This window comes from Brassica rapa, chromosome A06 (genome assembly GCF_000309985.2).
Source record: "Brassica rapa cultivar Chiifu-401-42 chromosome A06, CAAS_Brap_v3.01, whole genome shotgun sequence".
NCBI lineage: Eukaryota > Viridiplantae > Streptophyta > Magnoliopsida > Brassicales > Brassicaceae > Brassica > Brassica rapa.
In genome coordinates, this window is record NC_024800.2 from 13120215 (window position 1) to 13137613 (window position 17399).

General features: G+C 35.2%; 1 long non-coding RNA gene and 1 other non-coding gene across 2 annotated transcripts; both read right to left on the reverse strand.

Moving 5' to 3' along the window:
• Positions 1-9324: 9324 nt before the first annotated feature.
• LOC117126234 lies at positions 9325-13931 on the reverse strand. Its single transcript, XR_004448754.1, has 2 exons — positions 9906-13931; positions 9325-9753 (listed from the first exon to the last, which is right to left on the reverse strand). It is a non-coding gene; the product is annotated as an uncharacterized LOC117126234 (long non-coding RNA).
• Positions 13932-15957: 2026 nt separating this feature from the next.
• LOC117126310 lies at positions 15958-16065 on the reverse strand. Its single transcript, XR_004448885.1, has one exon. It is a non-coding gene; the product is annotated as a small nucleolar RNA R71 (small nucleolar RNA).
• Between the last annotated feature and the right edge of the window lie 1334 nt (positions 16066-17399).

Here is a 17399-nt window from a genome sequence, read left to right on the forward strand (position 1 = left end):
AAAGAAAAATGGTATAACTTAAACTTAGTGCAATGGAACTCAGCTTCATCACCATCAGACGGAATGTCACAATTCAAATGAGAACTCTTTTTCACAAACAATGGCTTCATATTCAGAATCATCGTACAAGTTGTTAATGCTCAAATTACTCTATAACAACTTTACTCTCTCAAATAAGAAGTTCAGTTGTAATACTTAGGGATCGACTCCATATGGAGCAAGGACACACAATAAACTCAAAAGCAGTCAATGATTAAGCTAGGCAATATATTTAAAAGCAGTAAATAAAACAGATCAAGCAGATTGATTGGTTGGTTGTAAGTAATGAGAATAAATAGCTAGATTTAGGGTTCATGCAATCAAGATTATAGAGATATATAATGTTTAAGGTATATATGTGATATTCTAAAACTCAAATTCTAATGTTTAGATATCCAGATTTCGCATGTGAGTCTAATAAATTACCTAAGTTTAGTCTTCCAGCTTCTCATGTGAACACGAAATGAGTGTCGATTGTTGCTACCTTTCTAGCGTCGATTGACACTTCTTCAAACCAATTTTGAAGTCCTATCTGATTGGTTCACTAAACTTCCTAGAGCAGCTGTCGCATGTATCTAGCAACCTAGCTCAAAAGAATCAATTCGGGTGAAGAACCTACCATCGTAATTGTCTACAATCCTAAGATCAGGGTTCTAGAATTAGCTACTTTAGAACACAAGCATTAATAGCAATTCTAATGATTGATATCTTTATCACCCTAGCAATTCTAGTTTTGGCTAATCTTTCATAACCCTAGTTAACCCTAAATATAACAAAGAAAACTACTTAGACATATCAAAGTAGAACATAGCAATATCCTGCATAAAATGCATAGAATAAGGTTAAGAAATCAATGGAGTACCAACACAAAGCTCTGAAGGAGTCTTGGATTTTCTCTCCAAATCTACTAAAAACTCTAAACCTGTTTGATGTGAATAATAAAATATAAGAAAGCGTGCGTTGCCTAATACAACGTCAGAGCACACTCGATCTGAATGTCGACTCTGATTGGTTTTTGAACAACTATGAATTTCTTTTATCTTTAGCTCCAATATACTCCATAATTTCCACATTACTCCAAAACATACATAGGCTCGTAAAGACTTTAAAAAGACTCCAAAACATAATAAATAGACTCTAAACCAAATATATACAATGTCCACAAACTGGTAAAATCCATGGTATACCAACTTCCTTATACTTACCATTTTGCTTGTCCTCAAGCAAAACACAGAGTAGTCTTATGAAAGAAGTTTCAAAACAACATGGACTTACATAATTTAAAATCATTACTCTCACTTCTGAAAATATGAATAGGTGGCAATGAGTCAATACCCACCTTAAATGTTTCAAGGTACTACACTCTAGCTTAGTCTCCATACTATACATTACACAACTCCACTGATTGCGCCTAACATACCCCTCTACTGACCTCATTTCTGCATAAATATAAATGTGTAGGCTACATCTTGAGAGTACTGATCAAGGGACACATGGACTCAACTCAAGCAAGTATTTGGGCCGACATGTAACTCTTTATGGTTCTTTCCTTCTCTCTTCTCTCTTCTCCGAATCTTGATTTTTTTTTGGCAAAGTGTAGGCGAATAGTAGGGTCATCGCCTACAATGTGTGATTATTCTTTTGATTTGAATAGTGGGGTCATAGGTAATGTACCTACCCCTCTGCATCTCTTGAAATCATCTCAATCGTTTATAATATGTTGAAAAGAGGTGAAAGGGGAACTAGAGACACTTTGTCAAATACCTTCCAAACTCGCAGGAGGAATCCGATCCAATGTATACTAAGCCCAAAAAAAGTGATTTGAATTGATTAAGGTTGGAATATAGAAGTCGCAGAGAGTTAGGCTGGCTGGTGTAGTGTTTGCATCTTTTTGCTAAAGTTGTTTGCCGACTATAAGTATGTACCTTTGCTCTTTGGCATGCCACTACTTATATATTGTGTTGTGTGTTGCGAACCATGTATCTTGTATGATAAATAAAGGAATGTTTTGTGTAAACGACTTGTTGTTAATTGATATTAGCATGTCCAAGCTAACACAACGTTAGATTGAGGTACACTTGTGGTATCACTCAAATAACCCCAAGAAGTGATTTGTACTATCTCAAATAAGAGGTCGAGTTGTAGCACTTAGGGATCAAATCAACAGAGAGCTAGGGTACACACTAGATCTAAATAGTTATTGATTAAGCTAGGCTAATAGATTACAAAGCAGTAAATAGCAGAATAGAGTGAACAAGCTAGTTGTTCAGTAAATTGATGAGTTGTTTGATGGAAGGATGGTTAGCTAGACTTAGGGGTTCTATTCAGGCAATCAGGATTATAGTAGTATAGAGACTAAGCTTGGATATTACAGAACTCAAACTAAGGAATAATCTATCAACTTTTGTTTGTTTAGATTATCTATTGTCTAGATCGAAGACCTCAGCTGTCGCTTGTTGGTCTTGAGAAAGTGTCCATCAACGCTATCAACGAGCTGTCGATCGATACACTTTTTAAATCGTCAATCGGTGCAACTATTGAGTTGTCGATCGACGTTCCTTCTAGCAAGCTTTAGCGAGCGGGTTTGAACGGTTCACTAGGATTACTAAATCAGCTTCTTCTTGTTTCTAGCAATCTTAGCACAATGTAAACTAATTCAGACAGAGAACCACCAAGCTTCCGCTTGCGCCCTAATATCTATACGCAATGTCCTAGTTAGCTATTCTAGAACACAGAAATTAAGAACAGTTTAATTGATCCATATCCTATCAACTTAGCATTTCTATATTTTGGGCTAATCCCTCATGACTATCTGAACCCTAAATGTAATAGGTGGATATATTCAGACATGATAGTTGTCACAAAAAACCATAGATGAATAGATGAAATTGCAATAGATATAAAAACCAAAGAAGTTCTAGGATGACTCTGAAGGAGTTCCTCCCTTCTCTCTTAACCTAAGGGAAAATAATAGAATAAAGCTTAGTCATCAAAAATGGCTTAGAAAATACATAAATAGGGTTTTAGGTCATCCATAGGTATTCTGGTAATTTGTGGTTGCTTCTTGGCTTACGTCAGTCTTGAAATATACTTGGCTCGTGTTCTGGAATCCTCGTCGATCGACACCAAGGGTGCACCGTCGATCGATGTTCCTTCATCTCCTCGACAGCTCTCTCTCATGAGATAGTCTGAACACTCTTCAGTAAAACATGCATAACGTCTGATCTAACCGTTGGATTGACCTCAAACCGGTAAAATTGGAAAGCTAACTCAAAGCTATATCTTGTGTCATGATCAGCTCAATCGCACCGTGGGAAGATCTCCATCCATATCTAAACATCTGACACGCCTGTGCAGTTCTGCACTCAAAAGGCTCCAAAAGACCCCAAAATCACCACTTTCCTCCAAAACGTACCTAAACCTGAAAACATACTAAAAAGACTGCAAAAAAACTATAATGTATTTCAAACACCTATATACCATGGCTAAAAGTGGATAAAATCCATGGTGTATCAACACCCCCAAACTTACTCTTTTACTTGTCTTCAAGAAAAATAACGAGAAGTCTCTCTCGAAGCAGTTTGAAAGCATAAAGGACCCACACAATTTAAGAACTCACTATCATCACCTCTAAAATGTTGCAAACCACATCAAATCAATACTAACTTAAGAGGTATCTTATATGCCATATCATAGCTTAGCAACCAAATCCATCTAATCAACAACTTAGCTAATAGTGTCTGACTCGCCCCTCTACTGTTCTCATTTAATACATATACAAAAGGAGTAGGCTTTACCTTGGGAGTATCGATCAAAAGACATATGGACTCTTACTCAAGCAAGTTTCTGAATACACATGTAGTCTTATCTGATCCCTTTCTTGCCTCTTTCTCTCTTCTCTGAATCTCAATTCCAATGAAAAATGATGCTGATACAGTCCATCTTTATTCTCCTTCTTTTCGATTTTCTCTCTTTTTTTTTATCTTTCTCTCTTTTTTTCTTTTTTGACAAAGTGTAGACGATTAGTGGGGTCATCGCTAATGTACCTACCTCTCGCTTCCAACGATGTGTGATCATTCCTTTTAGTTAGAACAGTGGGGTCATCGGTAATGTACCTACCCCTCTGCATCTCAGGAAATCATCTCAATCTTTTCTTTATATAGATGCCAAAGAGAGAGAGAAGGGAATCAGAAACACACAGACTTTTACCTTCCAAGCTTGCAGGAGGAATCCGATCTAATGTATACCAAGCCCCAAGACAAGCAGATTAAGCTCAATTAGGTAGGAGATCAGCTTTCGTTCCTTCAAACATTCTCAGCAAGTGTGGATAATAGGTAGGTGATCCACTTTGGTATCTCTAATAGACTCTGCAGTCAATAAGTCTAATTGAGCTACCTCTCGCTTCCAACGATGTGTGATCATTCCTTTTAGTTAGAACAGTGGGGTCATCGGTAATGTACCTACCCCTCTGCATCTCAGGAAATCATCTCAATATTTTCTTTATATAGATTCCAAAGAGAGAGAGAAGGGAATCACAAACACACAGACTTTTACCTTCCAAGCTTGCAGGAGGAATCCGATCTAATGTATACCAAGCCCCAAGACAAGCAGATTAAGCTCAATTAGGTAGGAGATCAGCTTTCGTTCCTTCAAACATTCTCAGCAAGTGTGGATAATAGGTAGGTGATCCACTTTGGTATCTCTAATAGACTCTGCAGTCAATAAGTCTAAGATTGGTGCTAGAGAGAGGTTAGATAATAAGTGAAATTGTAAAGTTCATTATCCCTCTCTTGACTCAAAATTTTTTTTCTTGAAAACATTTTATAAAACTCCTAGATAAACTAAATATCAGTAAACCTCCCCCAGACTTAAATTACAATGTCTCCAGTGTATATCTAGTCGAAGTTTTATGAGAACATAAATCATAAGTACATAATGTAACAAGAAAAATGATATACCTACTCACTGATGTCAGTATCGATCGACACAATAAAGTGGCAATCAATCATTTCTTGTGTCGTGCTGTCGAACGATATCGACTTGGTCTCATCGGTCGATGACTGAGTAAACGTCTTCTTGGATAACATTGTCAAACGATGTGAAGTTAATAAACTGACTATCGGAGTATGGATCGACAACATTGATGTTGCCGGTTAGAACGAAATGAGTTGTTATCTTTGTCAACCTAAAATTTTGTCATTCCACTGATCATTGTTAACAATAAAACTTGACAATTCAACCCATATTAACTCTAGTAAAACCCTCTCAAAGTAAGGTAAATAAAGATTAAAGACAGATGCAACACTTTTTTAATCCTAGAGGCTAGAAATAGTAAAAATAATGTTAGTATTTATAAATGATTTAGTAACGTATTTTTGAACCAACTAAACTTTTCATCTGATAGGAGTAACTTCGTTCCTTTCTTAAGTTGTCAATCATCGGCATACCACCTTTTTAACACCTTAACAATGACTCTCCAGTTGTTTTTACATTGATGCAAATTGTGCATGAACATATAATAACGTAGAAAAGGAATATATGCATACTCATTGCGTCAAAAACATCTATATATATTGTTATATTCGTACTCTTTCTCTAAATGACGAAAGTTGTAATTTTCCATTGGTTTACGATTCAAAAAAAAAATAACAATAAATGTTTAAAGTGAAAAATATATTATTCAATAATGGCTGTTAAACTTTTAAGCCAGGTTATAACAATAATATGGTAACGGGACAGAGTATGACTTTTACAAATACATAATCAGTCAATATTAAGAATTGATGATCCAATTGTAAAAATCAAACACGCCAGGGTGAATGAATAGCAGATAATGGCAGACTAACCATATTGAACGGTGAAAAGTCTTTAGAGAAATGCAACATGGCTTAAGCTTGTACAATTTTATTATGAAAAATTGTATCACCTATATCCCAAACATGTTCGTTGAATACAATTTTTAACGAAAGTAATGATTCGGTTAATATAAAGATATAGAAATATCAAACATGGTCGTTCATACAATGTTATAATATAACAACTTAGCAGAAGACTTACCTTTTCGAAAAGAGATCTGATATTTTTTATATCATAAAAGCGTCTTCAACCCCATTCTATATTTTCTCCAAAATAGATTCTAAAATGGAGTAATAAACAAAAATAAAAGTTTTATTCCATCAATAGACTATTTTTATTTTTTTTTCATCACTACTTTCTCCACTCTATTTCGGAATAAAATATAGAGTTGGTTGGCAATGCCCTTAAACAAAAGTGGTTCTAGAAGAATATGAAACAGAGAATTATGCAAATTTACAGTGTCAATATAACCACACTCAACCCATATACAATGAAGATCACATTAAAAAAAAACATTTAAAGTGTCAATAGACAAACCTAAAAAGTGAGAGTCTAATGGTTTGTTTATAAACGTTGAGCTTTATAATATTATGCTTACAATTTATTAGGCCTCTGTAGGTTTATAATCCTGATTACCTGAATAAAAACCCTAAATCTCTACTTTCATCTAAGTACCAAAATCCTCAAATCAATCAATCGAGCAACTGCTTTGCTCACAAACCTGTCTTTTACATTTAATAAAAATCAACCTATCTTAGTCAATTTAATTAAATTTATTAGGTTTCCTAGCTCCTTGAGAATTTGATCCCTAAAAACTACAACTAAACCTCTTATTTCAGAGAGTAATTCACTGCTTAGGGTAGTTTGAGTGAGATCACATCATTAAGATTCTTATCCAACTTCAAATGCGATAAATATAGTTCCATTTCTCATTGCCAAATACGGAATTTCTTTCCGTCAAACTTATCAGGCAGTATTGAATATCAAATACTACACATTTCATAGTCCACTGCCTTGAGATTTTCTTGTCCGTCAAATTTTCTAAAATTCATCTGCATGAGCAATACAAAAACACAAAGAATCATCAAACGGATATTATACAAACACAAACGATTAAACTGCTAATGATAACGTTTTAAACAAATGAATAACATAGCAAGAATAGTATACCGCTAGACATTTAAGAACTGCTTTGATTTATGAAGAGATATCTATGTAATATATAGTAAAATTACCGGAGGTAAAAGCTTCCATTAGAAGATATAACTAGATCTTGACCCGCGCAACCGCGCGGGTGTTCTTTTTCGGTTTTATAAATATATATATTTATTTTAGTTCATTAGTAGTATACAATTTTGACGTTAACCATATATTTAAATGTTTATATACCTATTTCAAATATAACAATTTTATAGTTTACATGGTGTAACAATCAATAGTTTAAAACCATCACATGTATTTATCATTTCTTATTATATATTTATGTTACTGTATTTGAATTTTGTTATTAAACAAATTAATATATGCATGAAACAATATATTTAAAAATTATTTTATATCAAATTTATATTCAATTTGACCCGCATACCTTCAAAGTCGTATTTCCTTATAGCAATATTTTTTTACGTTTATTCATTTTAAAAATATATTCTTTATATATACAAAAAATCTAAGATATATCAATTTTTATACATGTATCATATAGTTTGCGAATGTTAAGTGGTTATGTCATCTTATTATATTTTTAGTATAAATATTTTATATTTATAAAAATAAAAATATAAAATTTATCAATTTAATATAATTTATCATATTTAATTCAATATAATATTTTTACTTTAACATGAATTATTATTATTATAAAATAGATAAAATAAGATATAATTTTTGTGTTTTATTTTATAAACGATAATTGAATATATATTAATGAATAATAATAGTTCATTGCTAATTACAAAATTAGTTAAAATATTTACATAAACTTCCTGAAAGTTAAGATATTGTTAAAATATTTTTTAACAGATTTGTTAGAATTATATATATATATATATATATATAGTTAAAATGCAAAGATATCATAATTAAAATAAATACAACAATTTTTTTATATTATTAGCTTTAATAAAATACATGTTAATTTTTATACATGTATTATATAGCTTACTAATGTTAACCCCTATTACCAACATATTATATTCTGAACATAAATACCTCTGAAAATAAAATATATTAATCTAATAATTTAATATAGTTTATCATGTTTAGTTCAATATAATAATTTTCTCTTAATATGATTGATTATGATTATATAATAGGTAAAATAAGATAAAACTTTTATTCTTCATTTTATAAAATATATTAATGTATAATAATATTTTAAAACTAATTACGAATTATAAAAAAATATTTACATAGAATTTTTGAAAATTAAGATCTTGTTAAAATCTTTTAAACAGATTTGTTTGATTTAAAAAAAATTATATTTAAAATTAAAAGATATCAAAAGATATTATGACTAAAGTAGTTCAAATATTATATATATATTATTAATATTAATAAAATACATTTAATATTTTTAAATGGTTCAAATTAAAAAATCATACATGAAAGAAGTCACAATTTCTATTTTAATACAACTCATTATATATATATTGGTTAAATTATTTAAATCGGTTCAGTATTTTGAACTATACAATGATTTATATTACTACTATGTATAATTTATTAAGGAATCAAATATGTGTTTGTTAACCAATCTGGTTTTATAGGAGTCGATTGTTATATTAGGAATGATATATAATTAAGTCATATTAGTAGGAACAAATGAATCATAACTGATTTCTAGTAAGAGTCCATTTTTTAAAATATTGCACATGAATCAAGGTTGTGACTTATGTTTTAATATATAAGATTAAAATAGGTTCAAAATAGTTTAACTTTAAAATATCTTTAACAAATATTCAAGTTTAACAAAGACTAAATGACAAAACTGGGGTATATCCGAGATTGGAGGATTAAATATTGATTGGATGATTTTCAATTCTTATTTATGTGTGAGAGAATATCAGTCATTAGAAAATAAAATTTTAGTGTTTGTTACAGTAACAATATATACAATATTTTATATGAATAAACTACTTTTATCGGTTCAAATTAATTTTAACTTCCTTAAGAACCTCAATATTTCCTTTTGAAGTGGTCATCAAATTCAAAACTAAGAAAGTATTTCGAACCCTATATTAAACACTAAAATTACACTATATGATAATACTGTGTTAGATCAAAAACCAAGTTTTTAGTAGAAGTTTCATAAATAGCCTAAATTTTAATAGGAATATACTTTTACTGGTTGATTACACATTTCTTATGTGTGAGAAAACATCATATGTCATCGGTTGTGAATGTGAAAATGTTATATATGATTTTTAAAGTGACCAACTCAATCAAAACTAAAATATCAGAGTGTACCTTATATTGAACTAATCCTTAAACGGTATACATTGTTTTTGTAGCATTGTCATACTTTGAGTTGAAAAACATTTTATACACATAATATAAAAATCAGTAGAGATTACAAATTGATGGTCTTGTACAAATGATTTATTAGTAAAGGTAATTTGAATACACACCATCTTTGACAAGTAACTTTTTATGATTAATTAAAATGAGAGCTGGATGAATATTAATAGAACAATACATGAAAATAATCAGAGTTGTCACATATGAAATCCTAGTTCACAGTAATATATTTGTAGAGATGCTCACATCTTGAATCATTTCCTTGTTACTCTTTTGGCAATTGGTTCATGATCAGTTAGCTTCATATTTGTTTGCTCCTCATAGAATTTTTTCATTCTTCTGAATTAGATAAAAAACATTAATAGACGAATTTTGTTATACAAAATTGAAAATAACAAATTAAGTAAACATAAATATGTAAAATATGACAATCAATAGAATAATGATAGATAAATATTAAGGGAAATACATTATAAGGCTAGAGTACTAACTTCATTACCCATTGCCTTCATTACCCATTCAGCGTTCACCTGCATTAGTAAGGAATCATTAGAGCAGGAATGATAGAATAAACAATAGTCGAGGGAATTAGATAAATATTATTAAGAAAAATATATTAGACGGCAAGAGTACTCACTTCATTATCAATTAACTTCTCACTTGTCTGGTATTTAAAGTAGTCAAGATTCATCTGTATTAGATATGAATTATTAGTGCATGATTAGAATATTAATTCGAGCAAAATAGTTGATCCATATAAAACAATGGATAGAACAAATGATAGATCAATATTAAAGGAAATACATAAGACGGCCAGATATGAATAATCATTCTCTATTGCCTTCTTACTTATTTGGTATTCAGAATAGTCATGATTCATGCATTAGTTATGAATAATTAGTACAAGAATGAAGAGCATAAAAATACAGAGAGTAGTTAGGAAAAAATATCGATTAACTATATAGAAAAGATCACTATACAAATGCATATATAGAGGGCAATTGAAAAAATGTACTCCGTTTGGAAGGGATCTCAATTCATTATATAAGAAAATACTTAGAAGGAGAAACTTCCTTGAGAAGAATCAATTAGTAATTTAAAAAATATATTTAACGAAAAATTCAAATATATTATAGAGGTATTCGTGACTAGTATTCCTTATTTCTCCTATTATCTTTTTGAAAAGATTTAGTCGGGTGATATTTTGATACAATATCAAAACATAATTTCAAATTATATGTGATAATCAATCAACCAAACCCCATAATTATAAATATCTAAATGACATAATATATTGTGATTCATGCGTTTCGCGTGGAAAATACACTTAATATTAAAACCTAACTATATGGAACACGGAATCCTAATTAAACTCTAAATCCTAAACATCATAAAATTTATACTGTCTACAAATATAAACCCAAATCCATAAAACATAAAACATGTAAGCTTCAAATTGGAATCACATATTATGTAGTTTTGTGTAACAAACCATATAATATGTTATTAAACCATGAGGATCAGAAAAATATAATTTGAGACTATACAATATATGAGTTGACAAAAAAATTGTGAACCAAACCGAAATTAAAGGATAACAACCCATCAAGTTTTGATTAGGATAACCAGTAATAGATGAAGAGAAACTGAGATAATCGACAGCGGTAATTAAAAATAGTTTAGGAAAGCTAATCCTGCATGCATAAGGTATGTAAACAAGTCTAAAAAAGCTCAATGTTATGCTAAGCAGCCCCGATATGGGCACGGGGACTGGAAACGGGGACGAGAACCCGGACGGAAAATGGCAAAACCAAAGGTACGGCTGGGATACGGCAACAAAAATACTTATATGTATAACATATATTATATAAAAATCACAAGTTAACACTAAAAGTAGTATAAAATTTACAAAAAGTTTAATTCTAAGCATTATTTTTCTCTGTTTTAACTGGTTTTAGTTGATGACATTATTTCATCGTTTTGAATATTCTGAACATGAACCACTAAAACAAATTTTCAGGAAGTGTGATATTTAAAAACGCTAGTCCGAGCATATATAGTCACATGACAAAAGGTCATCTTCTTCTTCTTTAAGAAATTTATGTACCTGTTCCACCATACGCTGAAGCAATTGAAACCTGCTACCAGGCTGCCAAATAAATCATGGTTTGCTGATATACCTCTTCGAGCAAAGGAGGCATTCAAAAATCTAGTGATATGCAAGAAAAAGCTCTCTCAACGCCTCAACGCCTAATACTGCCTCTTCTAACAGTGTGACAGAAGCGATAGACACATGGAATCATTTGGTAAGCATTGATGAAGAGCGTTTGTACATGCAGAAATCTCGCATAACATAGCTCAAGTATGGTGATCAGAACACCACTTTTTTACACAGAATAATGCAAACCCAAACATCTTTCAATGCCATCAGAAATATGGTCTTACAGAATGGAGATATCATCACAGACCCTACTGCAATCAAGCAAGCAACAGCAAGCTACTTTGCACATTTTCTAGGCCCGACTGAAAGTCTTGCACGTAATGAGACTCTCATTGATCTGCCAGACCTTTTGGAGTTCTGCTGTCCTGATAATACTGCTTCTCTACTGGTTCACCCCATCTCAGAGGCCATCCAATAAAGCTCTAGGGCCTGACGGATATCCTGCAGAGTTCTTATGGTGCAGCTTGGCCCATCATCAGCCGAGACTACCATTGCTGTCCAATCATTCTTTATGTACGGTTTCCTTCCTAAGGGGGTTAATGCCACCACCCTGGCACTCATCCCTAAGGTTTAAGGTGTAAAAAATCTAAAAGATTTCCGGCCTATATCTTGCTTCAACATTCTTTACAAAGTGGTCTCAAAGGTCCTAGAAAACCGCCTTAAAGTACTTCTCCCTGAGCTGATCGAACCAAACCAGTGTGCATTCATTAAGGATCGGCTTCTACTTGAAAACGTCCTACTTGCTACAGAGCTAGTCAAGAACTACCATAAGGACCCTATTGGTCGTCACAAGGTTCTGAAACTTGATATCTCCAAAGCTTTCGACTCAGTAAAGTGGTCTTTTATCTTAGACACCCTGCAAGCAATGAACATTCCTGACCAGTTCGTGCATTGGATCCATATTTGCCTATCAACTGCTGCTTTCTCTGTTTCGGAGAGGGTTTCTTTCCGAGCACCAGAGGTTTAAGACAAGGATGTGCTCTATCCCTGTATCTCTTTGTTATCGCTATAAATGTTATGTCTCGCCTACTAAAGAAAGCAGCCTTGGCATGAAAGATTGGCTTCCATCCTACTTGTTCCGAGATAAATCTCACCCACCTAAGCTTCGCTGATGACATTATGGTTTTCCCTAATGGAGATCCAGCATCACTCCGTGGGATTTTTGCCACAATGGATGATTTTACTGCGATTTCAGGCCTCGTAATAAACCCTGAAAAATCGTCAATCTTCATGGCAGGAAGAATCACTCAGGTTTCCAAGAAGAGGTAAACCGAATGGGCATACCAATAGACGCTCTCCCAGTTCGATATTTTGGTCTTCCTCTTACTACAAAATCAATGTCTCGAGCAGACTACAAGCCTCTTATCGACAAGATCATGTCACATTTTCTTTCTTGGTCTACCTGTGCACTATCTTACGCTGGTCATCTCCAGCTTATTAACTCAGTCATTGTCAGCATAACCAACTTCTGGTGTTCTGTTTTTCGCTTGCCAAAACGCTGTCTTGAAATCATCGAAAGCATGTGTAGTGCCTTCCTCTGGCTAGGCTCTCCACACACAAACACGAAGGCTAAGGTTGCTTGGTTGGATGTCTGCAAACCAAAACAGGAAGGGGGCTTGGGCATCAGGCGCATGGAAGACTCATCGCGTATTTTTGCTCTAAGCCTAATATGGCAATTACTCACGAACTAAGGCTCGTTGTGGGTTTCCTGGACAAAACATAATCTGCTTCATTGTCGATGCTTCTGGGATGTAAACGACACTGGTTCTGGCTCGTGGATCTGGTGCAAGCTCCTTAAGCTCCTGCAACAGGCTGCCTCTTATCTGCGATATGATATCGGTAACAGTAGGCACACTTTATTCTGGTTTGATAATTGGCTTGACATGGGAAGGCTGCTTGATGTTGCAGGTGACTCAGGTACTCAGTTCCTCGCTATCACTCGCTATGCAACTGTTGCTGATGCAGCCACGTCTGGACAATGGAGCATTCGACGATGTTGCAGCTATCACCTACGGGCGATGATAGCTTGCTATGGAGACACGGGGAGGACCACTACAAAGCATGGTTCTCTTCATCGAGAACATGGGATCAAGTGTGAGAGGATCCCTGATATACCTTGGATTTGATCCGTTTTCATCCATGGTATATAGGTGTTTTACTATATATATCTATGTTTTCTACTCTTCTAGGTATGTTTTCAGGTTCAGGTGCATTTCGGAGTAAAGCTATGATTTTGGAGCATTTTGGAGCTTAAAGGACATTTCACCCGAGCTGACCATGTAGAGGTCGACGAGAGGAAGAACAATCGATCGATGCGCATCAGTGCTATCGATCGACACCAAGGGATGCCTCGACAGATGAAGATTAATATCGATCGATGTACACAAGTACCATCGATCGATGTCGAGACATTAGACACGCGACATTTTGGATCCAGCAGACTTAAAACCCAAGGCCAAGCCAAATTACGAAAATGTCCTGACGAGTTTTTAACCTAGTAGATTATTTACTGCCTAAGTGTTTTGACGGCAAGAGAGCTTTTTGGTTACAAGTTTTACTTTGAGAGAGAAGAGAGTTTTAGAGAGAAGATCACTTGTGATTGGAACTCCTTGTTATCATTTCTTTTCATCTATACTATGAGTTTCTATTTCTTCATTGTTATGAATTGCTTTGCTATGTCTGAGTAGTTCACTTATTAGATCCAGGGTTCAGATAGGTTTGTGGGATTAGCCCCAAACTATAGATCTGCCTTGTTGTGATATTCATGATAGATTTGTATTCATTGCTTGTTTTAGCCTTGCTAACTAGAACTTGATCATATGATTGCATATTCAAGCACCCTTGCTATCCCATCCTGACATCTATCTATCATATTAGGACTGCTAGAGAGGGCTAACAGCCAATTTAGTATCTTAATAGGGCATATCATACTCGCGCATAGGCCTTGCTAGAACCCGTCGATCGATGTCCTCATTTGACTATCGATCGACGTTGGCAAAGGTATATCGGTCAACGTCCCAATAGGACCATCGATCGACACTCTTTCGTTGTCGACATACTAACCGTTGAACACGAGATCTAGCTTGTTAACCAATGAAACATGCGACAGCTGATCACTGAGTTAAGCGGTTGAGCTCTAATATATCATGCATGCAACAAATAGGCATCTATAGGTATTATAATCTCCAACACCTGAATAGTGGCCCTGCATCTAATATCATTTCCATCCAAGTTACATTTCCTAGTTACTTCGCTTGTTACTATTGCTATTTCATTTAAACATTTACAACTCTTAGGATTAATAAACACAGATTTAATTGTTCCCTAGCTCCTTGTGGATTCGATGCCTAAGTACTACATCTGAACCTCTGTTGATGAGAGTAACACTCCTTAGGGTAATTTGAGTGTATCAAATTTGGTGCCGTTGTCGGGGAGCTTTGATCGCCATTAGATTTAGTTTTATTGATTTTTATTCTTTTCTCTACCCCCTTTCTAACATAATCTTTTTTCTTGTCTTTTCAGGTGCATGCCCAGCGGTACCAAAAGCAACAAGGAGACAGACTTGTTGTTCTCAGACGATCCTGCTCACTTGAAATGCACCATCCGTAGAGGTCAACGTTCCACATCGCTCGACGCAACAACATCGTCGTCGATCAATACGCACAACCAACCGTCGACCGACACTAGACCTTCATCGTCGATCGATCCCAATCGTTTGACAACAATGGATACTACACCGCGTACGTCGATCGATACTGTGTCGTCAAAAATGTTAAACATTATTATTCTAACACAGGACGAGAACGGAAACCTGTATGACCAGGACGGTCACCTGCGTAATGCAACATGTCAGAAAATAGACACTCAGGGGACTGTAGTCCCTGATGCTAATGCTACAGGAGCTGCTCAACCTGTAGATGAGGACGCTTGATCGAAACCACTGGCCGAATACAATCGCCCAGATGAGTACTATTCCAACATATCAGCTATTCGACTTTCAGAGATCCAGAAGCAGAATTTCGAGCTGAAGCCTCAATACTACACTCTCGTGTCGCAGATACCCTACTATGGGTTACCGCACGAGCATCCTATGGACCATCTGGAACGGTTCGAGGATCTAATCGCTGCTATTCGGATGGAAGGAGTCCCCGAACGGATGGAAGGAGTCCCCGAAGACTACCTGCTGTGCAAGCTCTTCAGATACACGCTGAATGGAGAAGCGATGCACTGGCTTAGGCAGCAACCCACAGGATCTTTAACATCCTGGGCTGACATCAAGAATGCTTTCTTACAAAACTTCTTTGATGAGGCGCGCGCTGAAGAACTTCGGAACAAAATTTCCACATTCTCGCAGGAGGCTGGAGAGTCCTTCAAAGATGCGTGGAATAGATTTAGGTTCTTCCAGCGAGAGACTGTCCACACCACGGATTTAACGAAGTGCAGCTGTTAAGCACTTTCTTTCGAGGTCTCGCCTTACAGTATCAATGGCTCTTGATACGACGAGTGAAGGAAACTTCACTACTCGGAATCCGTTGGAAGCTGTGAGACTTATCGAAAACCTTGCTAACAGTAGCAACACCAAAAACACTGACTCTGAACGGAAGAAGTCTGTAGCCTCTATCAGGAAGGAACAGATGGACGAAGTAAGAGCTAAGTTAGATGTGGTGCACGAGCTTCTTAGGAAGCAAGTCTGTTCAGCGGAAGGAGAAGTAGCAGATACTGAAGGAGAAGGAAATGTGAACTACATCGGATGTACCGGATTCCAGAAATTTGGAAACCAGGACGGAAACATAAACTTCTTTGGAAATGGTCAAAGAAATAACCAGAGTTCACAATTTCAAAAACCCTTCAACAACAGCACAAGCTACTCGAACTCCTACTACTAGAATCCACCACCCCAGACTCAGGAAAGCAAGATCGAAGAGATGCTTGATCGAGTACTATTGGGACAACAACATATCACTGTGGATTTCAATGGTAAAATAGACTCCGCCTACAACAATCTGAACACCAAAATCGAGACCTTAGGGACTCAGGTGAGAAAACTTGAAACGCAAGTAATTCAGACGGGCGAGACTATAAAAAGACAAGAAGCTTTCGCTAGAGAGGCAGGAGCCGACAAAGGAAAACACCACGTAACTGCAATCATAGATGATGATTTCTGGCAAGTGGTGAGAAATAAAAAGCTTGAGGAAGGAGACTTCGAAATCGAAAGCTCCATGAGTCTCGGCGGATCCCAATGGTGTCGACCGATGTCGATGAAGTCGCATCGATCGACAGACCATGACGAAGATCGATGGACGGATTACTCCAGACATCGATCGATGTCGTCCGCTGAATCGACTGAATGCAATGCAATTCGAATTCTATCTCATGAGGAATTCGCAGCTAAGCATCCTCACCCACCCTTCCCTTTCTATGATAAAATCGATCGACCGGTTAAGCCAACCATCGATCGACAGAGTGAGTCCGACGTCGATCGTCACAACACACCTCCCATCGATCGACGGGCCCCTCTGACATACCGAGCGCGGTTACCCTCAATCGATAATGATTATATCAACGCACTCAGACCACCACCTAAACCATTAGCTAGCATACCCGAACCAAAACCCAACCCTTTAAATAGTTCACCAGAACTAGTTCAAGAAGAACAAGAAACTGAGGGGAGAAGGTTAAGGAAAAGAAAGGAGAAAATTCCTAAGAACCTTAAGAGGGAAGCTAACGAGAAGGAGATGGATGGTTTCACTAAAAGAATCCTCAG